Raw genomic sequence first — 13,001 nt, 5'->3', positions numbered from 1 at the left:
AATAAAGTATTCCCGTCTGTTTTCCTGTCTACGAGGTCGAAAAGGGGAGGAAACAGGAATCCAAGCACACGGTTCTTCGGGTCCCGACGACCGTTTCGGGGATGCTCGACGACGATACGAATCCCTTTGTTCGCGACAGGAGATCGAAAGGAAGGTTTCAATAATGTTGCTGCGTTGCTTGGGGGCCGTCTCCATTCGGGCGCGAATAAATTTCCCAGCCAACTACTGTATCCATTACTTTCCTCTTATCGACGCGCGTTTCTTCGCCGTGAAAGAGCGCGGCACGTGACCGTTTCACGGGGTCTCTGACGTTGCCGAAAAGTAAATAAGCCGTAAAATATTGCACCGTCGTGACGCGGGGCGTCGCGGCGCGTAGTAGCGTGACGCAAAGAGGGCGGCCTCTGACTGGATTTTCTTCGCGAAGGGTCGACCTTGCCTTCGGGGGTTCCATGGTATCCATCATTAGGCCTGTCAAACCCACGTGGGATAAATGTAGCTTGTAAGACTCTCACGTCCCGGCGCTACAGCGTCGGGGTTTTCTTGTTACTTCGCCACTGTCCTGACGATTCGTGTTAATGACGCGTGGATATTATTTATGGCAGATGCCGTTGCTTTCAGCGTGATCGTAACACCGGGTTGTTTCGTCTATTTGTCTTTTACGGGGAACACGAACGCGACGATTTATCGCGCGATGATCGTAGAGTGGATGTACTAGAGAATCAAAGCGTCGAGATTTTCTAATTACGAAAGAACAACATTTTGAGTTGCTATTGTGAAAGATAGGAAAGCTAGTTGAACATTTTCTGTTTAATCCTTGAACTTTTTCTAATGAAATATTTTTTAGTCTAAAACTGAAGGTAAAATATTTAACATTTATAGACGAGATATTTTAAGATAGATAATGTTGACCGAGCTAGTGTTTATTACAATACTTTTATGGTCCGTAGATTGAAAAAAATTGTCGCTCGTCCTCGAGGTTGTTTAATTAATACCCGGGCACAGCGTGCGCGAGTTTCTTTTTTTGTAATTTTAATTACTGCAGCATTCAGGCAACAGAGGTCGTATAATCTAATATTTCATTCATGAGAATACACTAACATTCTTTTTCCCTGAAATATCATTGTCTTGACTCCCGCAGTTAACACATTAGCGCCGTAACCCGCGGAATAAACGAACAAGAAACGTATCTGCGTGTTTGTCGCAGCAGAAAATTAAACTTATCGTGGAACCGTGGAATATGTTAATTTATCGCTATGCTCGGATCAGTTAGAGAAACGGAACACTGTTTACGTTTCCGTAATATGATGAATTCTCGGTGTTTTCTTTATTTTCAGAAGTCCCGGACGTTTCTCGAATTCCTTAAAAGTGCAACACACCTTTCTCGTTTTAGCGATGCTGAAAATATGTATGTTTCTGCAAAACGTGAAAGCTGTACAAGGTAATTCGAAAAGTTTAACCGCGAAGCACTGTACGGACGCTAACTCAAGCAATGCGTCTTATTGTATAAGTTAGTTCGCGATGTTAGAGTCTTAAGTGCCCTCGTGTTTCTCAGTTACGTTACAACGATGAATCACAGATAACATTGGTGCACAGGTACAGCGTCTCTCGACAGGAGTTAGACATTCGACCATACTCTACAATTTCAGCCATCTCTACGAAACTCGTTTGTATGAATATGCATATTTGGCGGACCGCCGGAAATAGAATAGTTTGGGGAATTTCCTAATCTTGAACAGTACAAGATATGTACACCAAACTTAAGCTCTTTAAACTTTCCTATCGATAAATTTATTACAAAATTATGCGATAATAAAGCCAAGCATATATCATATATTTAGAAAGAAATGAAAAAAAAAGTACTTGTTTCGTAACCGAGAGACAACTTTCTGTAAAGTATAACAAAATTTACAAGTTCTCTAATTAGCCATGCGTAAATTTGATCTGTATCGTGTTTCCATAATTCTACAACACTCCTTACTTTATATCTCGTGATCTCCGTAAAGTTCCACAACAGCAGTCGTTCGACCCACTTACGTAACGCACATTGAACCCATTTATCGTTCTATCGGGAGCATAGGTAGTCTGCAATTTTTCCCCGCGAATGCAGTTAACTTTCGTGATATATCTGCGAACAAACGCGCGGCTGGTACGCGATGTTTTACAGTAGGCGTGTCGTGCAAACAATCGTTGTCACGACAAGCCAGGGGAGGGAAAAGGAAAAAAAAAAGGAGAAAAATTGTAAATGTCAAGTGGAATGGTCGATCCCTGCAAATCCCAGGCACCGTGCGTGATGATAATAAAGAACGAATGTATACGAGTACGTAGGTTCGTAACTAGCCGAGTTGTTATGCTGTTTCGAGTACATCGATGAAAACTCATAAAGGAGAGATCGATATGCTGATATCAGGCGCAACTGGCACAATCTAGCGTATTAATGGTGCGCAATTTATAATCATTGCGAGCGGGCATAGTCCATAGACAGTTTCAATTCGTTTTCTTTTTCGGTGTGTACGCGGGGTCATTGCACTTGTGTCTATGAACGTTATTTCGGAACAACAAATTAAGTTAACTGGCGAAATATCTATACCAGAATTCGAAACAGTCGGCGTCGATATTTCGATGTTATAAAATGGGAGGACTGAATCACCATAAACATTCGTTTTTCGTTATTCAGTTACATTTGTGAAAATGACGTGTGCGAGTGAGATCACTTTACACGAATGTCATACAGCTGAGTATATAGGGTGTTTCGTAATACCTGCTTCAGTGATGGATAGGAGACATAAAAACAATGAAAACAATTTGTTTGAACGTATGGCTCGTTTAACCCCGTTCCTAAGTTATAGCCATTTTTATTTATGTTCTCTTTTTTCTTGAACGTATTTCTGGTATTCGATGATTTATGTGGTTTTAATGGAGATCGTAAATAAGATTGTAAGGTAAATTTGCAACCATTAGTATGAGCTGAAATTCAAATTAAGCATTGTTTTCATTCATTCATTGCTAGATCGTCTGAAGTATTTTAAATTATTATACTGTGCACATTGAACTTCAAGCAAATTTCGAATTAAATTCCAAAACTTTATAATTTTTATTTGTACGCTTTCCATAACAAAAATAAGAACATTCTTGCTTTTTATATCAATGTTTTTATATCAAACAATTCTCCGCGTATAAAATATTGTGAAATTTTGAATGAGTTTCAAATGGAATGTAGAAAAACGTACTAACGCAATTAAGGCCAGCTAGTGATTCATAGCGCGTGTTTCTCTCGTTTTTATTTCGATATATTTTCAGCTCGGTTGACTTTCGTAAATTCGAGAAAGCAAGAATACGGCACCTCGTGTTCATGACTTGCGATTGTATTAAAAATAAATTGGAGAAAGTTCCCGCGCAGAAAGTGCACCTTACAAGCAAACGATTTTAGTTACGCACGTTCAAGGATGCAACGCGGATGTACCGTGAATTTTGTGTATAGTAGACACAGTACAATTAAGGAAATCAATAAGAAATAATTTTTCATTCAAAAAGATATAATTGGTTTCATTTAAAAAATATAAATGACCTTAAAACTTCGTAAAAGTGGCCTAGGGAAAGGATTTGTCTATCGTTACACCCTTTAGATGTAATTTTCTTGTATAAAGTTTTTCATGCAATCATAAATAATGAATCTCGATAATTTTCATTTGTTCAAGTAACGTCAGTAAGTAGATTAACTACGTAAAGTATGCGTTCGCGTCTCGACATCGGTGCAAAGTAGTTTACTATTAAATGGCGGAAGACTCGGAGTGTACACGTTCAAATTTGCATAATATGTGTCTAACCTAACAGGAGGTAATAACCATACCTAACGGTGACGAAGTTGCGACATTTCAGGTCGACGCTCACGGCGATGCGATGGCTTTTGAACTGACGAGAAGCGTCGCATGCTTCGGGAGACGCCTAAAATTACTGACGTCGATTGCAGTGCGTTGTTTGGTTAACAAGTACATCAGAATTTCGGTTTATTATCTTCCAAGTTAGATACATACACTGTTGTCTACAAGATACCAGCCACTTCCATGTTTGGCTTAGAAATTGCAGATAGAAAGAAAGATAGAATTTTTTCAAACAATCTTATAACCTTATTTTTTTTATATTTATTTACGAGGACTGTTCCACGATCAAAACTCCTAAATAATGATAAAATTCAAGTCGAAATTGAGCAATAATTGAATTTATATCTCGGTGAAGGTACAGAACCCGATTAACGTCAAACGTAACACCCTAATGACGGTTTAATGTGCTCCAGATAGTTCATATATACATGTACTGTCGTACTCATTCCAATGATTTCCCTAGAAAGCGGTGCACACTTCCTTATTGCCCTGTAAGAAACTGATATCCTTAATTTCATGGTAATTAAATTCGAAAAGTATACGATCACTATTTCTAAGAACCCAGTATTTTATTCCTATTAGTTGAACACTTGTTATTATGTATCGGTGTAATTGCGTTACAAATAATTTCCTGGATATGAATTCAGAACTTTTGGAAAACTGAAAATGCCACCAAACTATTCGATTTATCCTTTCTACTCACGAACTTGATCTTACCATTCAGTGGTGCAGGAAAAATAATTATAATATTTATTCGTTCTGTTAATTTATTACACTCGATGAATTCATCTTAACGGATGCGCAGGTATGTTCACAACTTATGGTAAATATTACCATACGGGTTCTTATTTTATTGAAATTGATTTTATTATTGATTAGTACAGGCACATATATACAAGTACTAACGAACAAGAACAGCTTATATATTCTGGAAGTTATGCTTAGGTTAACATGATTTGCCTTGGAGCACTCATTGCTAAATTTAATGAAGCATAAGCAAGCCTAATCAGACCGAGTCACGAGCAACTCGCGTCGTCGCCTGCAGCGTTAACTCGTTGAAACGCGCCAAACGACTCCGTAAATTGCAACTCGACGCAGCTCGCGACGATCTTAGAGTTCCGTGAAATCATGGTTTATTCTACCGCGTCTCACAAAGATGATTTTTTTTAATTAGGTAACGTGACTTCGAATGTACGCAGACATTCGAGAAATGTCTGAATCATTTGCCACGTTGCTACGTTAGTGTATACCCAATATGCATTGGTTTCACTTTACTAGAAAAATAAATAAATTGTAATTGAAAAGGTAACTTAATTACAATTCGTAAACATACAGAGATATTAAACTGGTTCGGTGATTATTGAATATTATATTCAGATAAATCATAAGTTAAACTTGTTTTCTTCGAATCTAAAATTTCTTTTTCTTTTGCCTACGTAGTCGATATTTCCGTCTTCGTGTCACATTCGCAATAAATTCTTCTTTTATTATTTTTCCCCTATTCTGCATAATGTGGAATGCACGTAGAACGAAGATTTATACGTTGCTTGGAAGTTTCTTGTGCACGTGGTCTTCTGGTCTTCGAATCACATGCATAATACAGTTTTCTACTACTATTTTTCATAATTCAGGATGAGATAGAATATACGTAGAATCAATATTTGTGTATTGCTTCGATATTCCTCCATTTCACGTAAAAGCAATAATAAATTAAGGTCTACTTCTCCCAGAATCGTACGAGGTTTACACGGTGCATGCCCAATTTATCAGAAACAAGCATCGTTAAGCACAACCAAATACAAGCAAGTTTAATCAAGCTTGATCAGATGAAATTACGATTAACTCACATCGTTGCCTGGAGCATCAGTTCGGCTCATCGCATCGGATGACTCCGTAAATTCACCTAATTCGATGCGACGTGCAATTACTCAAAGTGTCTCACGAAGAGAACCGTGTTTGCTGACACGAATTCAAAACTTTGTATGCACTATTTTGACCAGTATCATACTCGAATAGTTTTAAAATAACGAATTCTTCTTTGTTAGATGTCGAGTTGTTACATAAATAACTACTATACTATTAAAATGCGCGACATTCGCGTCTAATACCGAGCAGAAGAAAGTCGTCGCGGTGGAAAGAGTAACTCTTGACGCACTATAAACTATGCATCTAAGCAAACACTTTCTTCGGTTCGATCTTACTTTCTTCCGTTGAATGTAATAGAAGGAACTCTTTGAGTAAGAATTATTATTATTTAAAATTATGCGAAATGTTGTGTATAAATCTTGAACGATACGAAAGATACGCTAAGTGCTTCTTGACGATGCTCGTGAAATTCAAGTCCCGGAAAGAAAGTACGAATTATTTACCGGGGCAAATGGTGCACTCGAAAGACTGAAGCAAAAAATGGAGGAAAGAATTCATAAAACGATTCTAATTCTTCGCCCTTTCGAAACTAGCACTCTATTAGATAGTATATTAAAACGAATTTTTACAGTTTTTCGGGTATTGCAAAATTTTTCGTGAAAATTGACGACATTCCAAACCCTCGGCGTCCGCGTAAAAAAATTTTGATTAAAAGCCCGATTATTCCTTTTTCAATCTGGACCCTTTGAGTGGAATCGTTCCAAAGGGCTGGACGGGAATTAAACAGATTTGCAAGCGTTGGCGCGAGGACAATTGAAGAATTGAAATAAGTCACGATTAACGCGTGCAAGCGTGCTGGTACACGCCGAATGACTACGTAAATTGTAGTTCGATCCGATGCGTAACGAACCGATGTACCAGCCTCGGACCTGTTCGAAATGGTGTACGCACACGTCCCGCGCGTGTAATTAGGGAACATACGTGCTTCGCTTGACAGTTCGTTGTATTCGACGAAGTGTTTTCATGCCGATTCGCAAGGGAGGTTCCAATTCAAGCCGACCCTACAGAGTTCGCGCTCGTTTGCATAACCGATTGATCGAGATAAATTTTTTAAGGCTCCTCTGACGCAAAACGACAACAAATAGCGTTTAATTTCCTACATTCTTGGATTTACATTAATTCGAGTATTTACTTTGTTTCGCAGTAATATAATACCTCTAACGAATGGAATTAATCTTTCGGCTACTGCTCCCGTCGAAGTATAAATTGCCATTTTAATATTTTCATGCCATTATCTCTGAATCTGTTTGTTCAACACGTGAAACGCGAAGCTAATTCTGTTTTACTTTCCATTTAAGCAGAGTGTAAATAGAGAAAATGCATTTGTGTGTAAACAAAGGACGAGCTGAAAACGGTTTTGGTTGAAATGTTTCGATGTAATCCATTAAAAATGTGTAAACGTAGTTTTTAATATCGTATGAATATGAAAGTATATATACCTAGAGAACGACGCGATTAAACATTTTCATCGAAATTTAAAACCCAAAAGTTGGTGTGGTTTGCAAAACGAGATGAAATACTTCAGTCGTGTAGCTTCATTCAACGTTGAAATTTGGAATTTATATTAATAAAAAATAATAAATTCAAAAGCAGTTTATAAATTTGAAGTATAAAAGTGGGTCGATACTGGCGCTGAATGCTTTCGATTCCGTTTCTTTCAAGAAACTTTCATTTCAACTTATAATCGTGTCTACTTAAAAGGTTCCTAATAATGTGATGAAGTTTCAGCATTAAGAAAATAATCAGTTTTGAGAGAATACCGATAACTACTTAAGAAAATTCCATTGAGATGGGTTTCACGGAAGTTGGTAAAAAATCATGAATTATTGATGTTTGAATGAAAGAGGTACCGAACTTTGAAATTAAAAGTTAAAGACGAGAATTTTCTGGGAATTTTGGATATCATTAGTCCAGTTTTTATTTAATTAATTAATTTGTATAAGTGAAGGTCTCTATCTTTATTTTCTTCGACGATATTCTTTACACGATTTTATATAAATTTGTCATCGCTGGAAAATGTAGAAATTTTACATGTACTTACCGACTCCATTAGATTCGGAACACGACTAGGTGGAGATTGTGACAACCGGTTGAGAGGCTTATTCGACCTTCATTCCGGCCTTTACCACATTCCAACGAGAGCCAATGAATTCCAGTCCTCCTTTCGACGTGACCTCATAAACTTGAGGACATCTTCGGTCAATAGTGCCTCGAACTTAAACATTGACGATGGCGGATCAATGACACTGAAATAATTGGAGAACAGAATAGAGTGGTACCAATTGCAATAATCCAATTTAAACAGTCACAATGCGATTACGATGGAAGGCTATTATAAGTGGAAATATTTCTTTTCAATTTGCAAATCCATTTATTTTTAAATATCTTTTCGAACACATTGGGAAACATGACTTTTGAAATACATATAATTGATGAAATATTGTATCCCTGGTTTTATCTTCGTCTACATGTTTCTCTTGCACGGTCTTTTATATCTTCCTCGGTTATCAGAAAAGAAGAAAAATTAATGACCTTTAAATGTCCTTGGCGTTTCCATCCAGAACCAAAAAAAACGTCTCCGCTCTATGTCTGCCATGAAATCAATCAACTGCTGCCTGAAACACTCTTTTCTATCTTTAAAAGTAAACGAGTTATCCGGGTGACTTGTCTTGAATACTCCACCTTATATATACAATATATATGTATATATAGGGGGTAATGCTACATGAAAAACCAAATAAAAAATCAGTGATAAAATCATTTCATTTGAGGCTTCGTTTTTAGATAATTGAATTTGAAAATTGAAGATCGAATACGAGTTGATCTAGCATGTCTGTCCACTACCGACTGTTTCTACTTATGCTAAAGTCCAAGTCGTACGCTTCAACAAAATTATCTTCGAGTTTTAATGAATTTGTTTAGCCAAGTCAGATTTAATTGATATTGTTAAATTCAGTTATTTTTTAGGCACATTGTACAAACACATGTTGCAATCTTTTAACTTACCACTGCCACGCAGTGCGTATGATCAGGTGAAACTTGATCGTTTCTAATAGTGCAAATTTCTCTTTTCGGCGATTTTTTATGTAACCAAACATGTGAAAGCGAATAATTATGGGCTGTTCTGAAGCAGATAAGGGTACTTACATTCGAGCATAATTAAAACACTGAAAAGAATTACTTTGTACTTAATTTTAAAGCCAATGTCAGCATAACTCAAAGAGATTTGTTACACGAGGAAAGATTTTAATTATATAATTTAAAGTCCTTTTTTGAGTGCCATTTAGTTATTACACTGTAATTAAAACGACGTTAAGAGACGTGTGAACGAATTAAGTACAACGATGTCGAGTGAAAAATGTAATAATACAACTTTTCATGTTTATTCAGAGCATTTTGAATGTGCGATGTTTATTACATGACTATGTTTCGAATAGGTCGCGAATATGTCGCAACAAACATGGAAATAGTTTCTGAATTCATAATTAATCTCCCGGATAAATTAAACGTTCGGATCGCAACTTCACCACAACCGAGTATTTAATTTCTACAGGAAATTCTACGTCACTTTGGTCGAAAGTTGTTACGCTATTTCAACTTCTATACACCTAAACGTGTAAACACGTACTCGTTCAAGTAAGAGATATAACATCGACGTTATAAACTTGAAGTTAGAAACCGTGAAAACGTAGTCACAAATCAATGAGCACAAAACAATACATTGTGATCCAATTAAAAGTAGAAATTAATTTTGGCTAGCTAGATCCTCCACATACAGGGTGTTCGGCCACCCCTGGGAAAAATTTCAATAGAGGATTCTAGAGGCCAAAATAAGACGAAAATCAAGAATACCAATTTGTTGATGGAGGCTTCGTTAAAAAGTTATTAACAATTAAATTCAAAAATTTCAAATCGTTCTGAAAAAATTATTTTCGGTTGCGGGGGTCAATTACAATCATTTTTGGTGAATAGACATACTTCCGAAATCCTACGCACTTTCGAGAAAAAAATTCGAGTACTGAAATTTTTCGGCGAGAAAAAAATTTTTTAAAATCGTTCTAAAAAAATTATTTCCGATTGCAGGGGTCGATTACAATAATTTTTGGTCATTACACGTACCCCCAAAATCCTACGCATTTTCGAAAAAAAAATTCAGTACGGTCGGAACTTTAAACGTTAATAACTGTTTAACGAAGCCTTCATCAACAAATTGGTATTCTTGATTTTCGTCTTATTTTGGGCTCTAGAATCCCCCATTAAAATTTTTCCCAGGGGTAGCCGAATACCCTGTATATACAAATAAAAAATTTTGGCACAAATCTGAATTTGATTATTTTGCATTCCGATGCAAGGATTCTGATTAAACTTTTGCAAGATCGTTTAGTATTGTCATTAGAGGCCAAAAATTCACGACTCTGAAATAAATAGATAGAAATCTGAATCCAGGGCCTGCTAGAAAATTGTAGAAGTGTCGTTTCCTGTGAAACTTAACGACAGACATCAGCATTTGATATACGCGCCACCGCACTCGTTGACAATCGCTCGAATATCGAAGGTGGCTGCAGAACGTTGAAAGTACCATTCACATTCGCATTGAAAGGTGTTGTCATCGAGCTATAGTTATCACAACATTATGCACAACGTCGTTGGCACAATATTTCGCGGGCCTGTAAAGTAAACGTGGTTTTGCAACGTGGTCGCGCTGAATCCTTACGATCTCGCACGAGCGAAGCCCTTCGGCCGATTCGGCTGAAGTCGGCTGGCCTGCAGCGACTCTGCGACTCGGAACAGGTTTAGTCGCTCCGCGCGCGCCGTACTGTATGTGTTGTTTCTGTTCGTCAATCTGTCGTGGTCGGTTCGATCGTGAAAAACAGCGACTCTCGCGATCGTTTCGTGCGTTTATTGTTTACCGAACGTCCATTGTTTACGTGTGAGTTGTACGTGAATTCGAAAACAGCGTGTTTTCATTATTGGTGATCGTAGTTTCATCGAGTTGCAAAGAGTTTATTTCGAACGTTCCGGCTCGGCCCATCGGCTGACGTGAGTATCGAAAACGCGCGATTTTTTTAAGATTCGACGCAATTCGAACTGTACTCGTTTACGCCAAAACAATACATACGTGTTTTTAGCGTCGATTCCTATTATAGTGCTTACTTTGATATTTCATGGAAATAAACGAAGAGCGATTTTGTAATAAATGTTAATAATTTGTGACGTTCGTAAAAAGTTCCAATTAGTATTTTTTTCTCTTGGCCATCGTCGTGGTCGTAGAGTTTCAGAAAATAATGACGGTGCTCTCGTTTATTAGATTTGTTCGAGACGAAAATGCTTTTATTTGGATTAAAAGTTATCGTGTATGTAACATTGTTGTAAGTGTAATGGTTCGCATCGTTGGTTTTAAAAAGTAAAATTGTGTTCGGGCAGGTAACTAATTCGCGATGTGATCGAAAATTTGAAAAATAATGAAATTTTCCTGTTACAGCGTTCGTTTTTTTTTTTTAACGCCATAACAATTTATCGTGTTGGACATGACGTGTAAATTTTGTAGAAAAATATTTTAAAAATAACTTCGTACTTTGTTTTATCCATTTATATTTATATATTTTTAATAATTACATTTGTGATATGTACAGTAATAGGTTTAGATGCAAATATGTAGTGAAAAACAATTTTATATATTTTTAACAAATATCGTTGAAAATTTTAGGAACCTTTCTCTTAATGTATGTCGCTCTTTTCGTGTTATTAAACGAATGTAAGATTTTTGTAAAGATTTCTTTACAATACGATAGAAACAACGCGATTTTTTATCATAGTGCTCTATTGTAGAAGTAGACATATTCGCGTCTCGTATTTAACCACGTATTATGGTCTAAATACGAGTTTGATTTTTCACACTGAGTGTCCACTGGCCATGAATTATTTGTTATTTTATAAGGACATAAATTCTGTTTTGGCGCTGACGTTTGACAGTGTTCGATATGTGTTCGGTCAGTTAGTTTTTTCCCTGTGCCAGTAATTTGGGGCTGTTGAACGTGTTTGGGAGAGAAATCGAAACCATCATTTTCGCAATACATCATAATATTTTAAATATTGTCAGACATAAATTTGAAAAAATGTAATTAATGAATCTGTGATGTAGCATTTTTCTTTAGTGTATTTTCGCTGCATACACGTTTCTATAATATCATATTTTTACCACGATATACATAATTTATCGTGATTATAATTGTCTAAATTTAAATGATAAATCAAGGTTGTATCTGATAATAACTTTGATAAATTTTACGTTAAAGGGCGTAGAACTTTGAAAAGTTATATCCACCTCTCACGTACTGCAAGTAAATGTTTAGCTTTCATCTTCTTTCGCGTCCAGAAAGAAAGCACGAGACACGTAAAAGTTCGCTGGAATGATTGATAACTCGAGATAAAACGAAACAACGGAGTGGATTTCGCGTAAAGTTTCTATGTTTCCGGCTAATCGAAAAGAGCTTCTTATCGAGCAACGCAGAACCCGAAACTCAATTTCTGTCGAGTCACAATGCGAACTCGAGGTGCAGTTTACTTTTTGCAATCGTCTGTATTTCGAACTTCAAACTGTGCGTTAACTTCTTTAGAAGTGAGTTATTTTGTCTGAAAGAAACAAAAATCTCAACTGATATCCACGATATTTGTCAATCTTCTTACGATCATTAGGAAATTAATTTCAATAACAACTTTCATGTTACAAGATTTAAAAAATTTTAAAATTCAATGTGTTTGGGAGAATATCTCCGAATTTATTTAATTGTAGCTATCAGATATTTTGAGAAATGTTATTTCACTATTGGTTAGATGCTTAAAGAAGTTAAACAATAAATGAACTTTTGTCGAAGATTATATTTTATTTAAAATGCAAATACAAAATGGAATTAAGACTCTAAAGTGGATGTTAATTCGTAGGAATATATTCGATATGAAAACAGAGTTAGAACAGTCATACAAATATTTGGAAAGCAGAGTTGGGATTAATTATGAGCGTGCGATAATCAATATCGGATAATTTATGTTTCGATATTCGAGGTCCCGCTAAAAATACTAACGTGCTTTCATCAATTTAATGAAAAGCAGAAATTGTTGGTCTTAATATTTCTCTATTTCGTATCAGATATATTTTGCATTGGACGAATATAAAGCATTGCAATTAAACGTAGCATT

The 13,001-nt window shown here is 36.3% G+C and overlaps 1 protein-coding gene across 2 annotated transcripts in view; it reads left to right on the top strand.

The window, feature by feature from the left end:
- Irsp53 (Insulin receptor substrate 53 kDa) overlaps window positions 1-13,001 on the top strand; it is a 211,772-nt gene that overhangs the window by 15,287 nt on the left and 183,484 nt on the right. Inside the window, exon 1 of one of the 2 annotated variants that reach the window (XM_076764644.1) lies at window positions 10,619-10,844. The exons of the other annotated variant lie outside the window; for it this stretch is intronic. The gene's annotated coding sequence lies outside the window, so the exon portion shown is untranslated. Of the gene's footprint in view, window positions 1-10,618; window positions 10,845-13,001 lie in introns of those variants that run through there. 2 annotated transcript variants of the gene reach the window in all.

Source organism: Colletes latitarsis, chromosome 5, assembly GCF_051014445.1.
Source record: "Colletes latitarsis isolate SP2378_abdomen chromosome 5, iyColLati1, whole genome shotgun sequence".
Classification (NCBI taxonomy): domain Eukaryota; kingdom Metazoa; phylum Arthropoda; class Insecta; order Hymenoptera; family Colletidae; genus Colletes; species Colletes latitarsis.
Note: the sequence above shows the minus strand (reverse complement) of the source record. Positions and strands in the feature narration are given on the sequence as shown.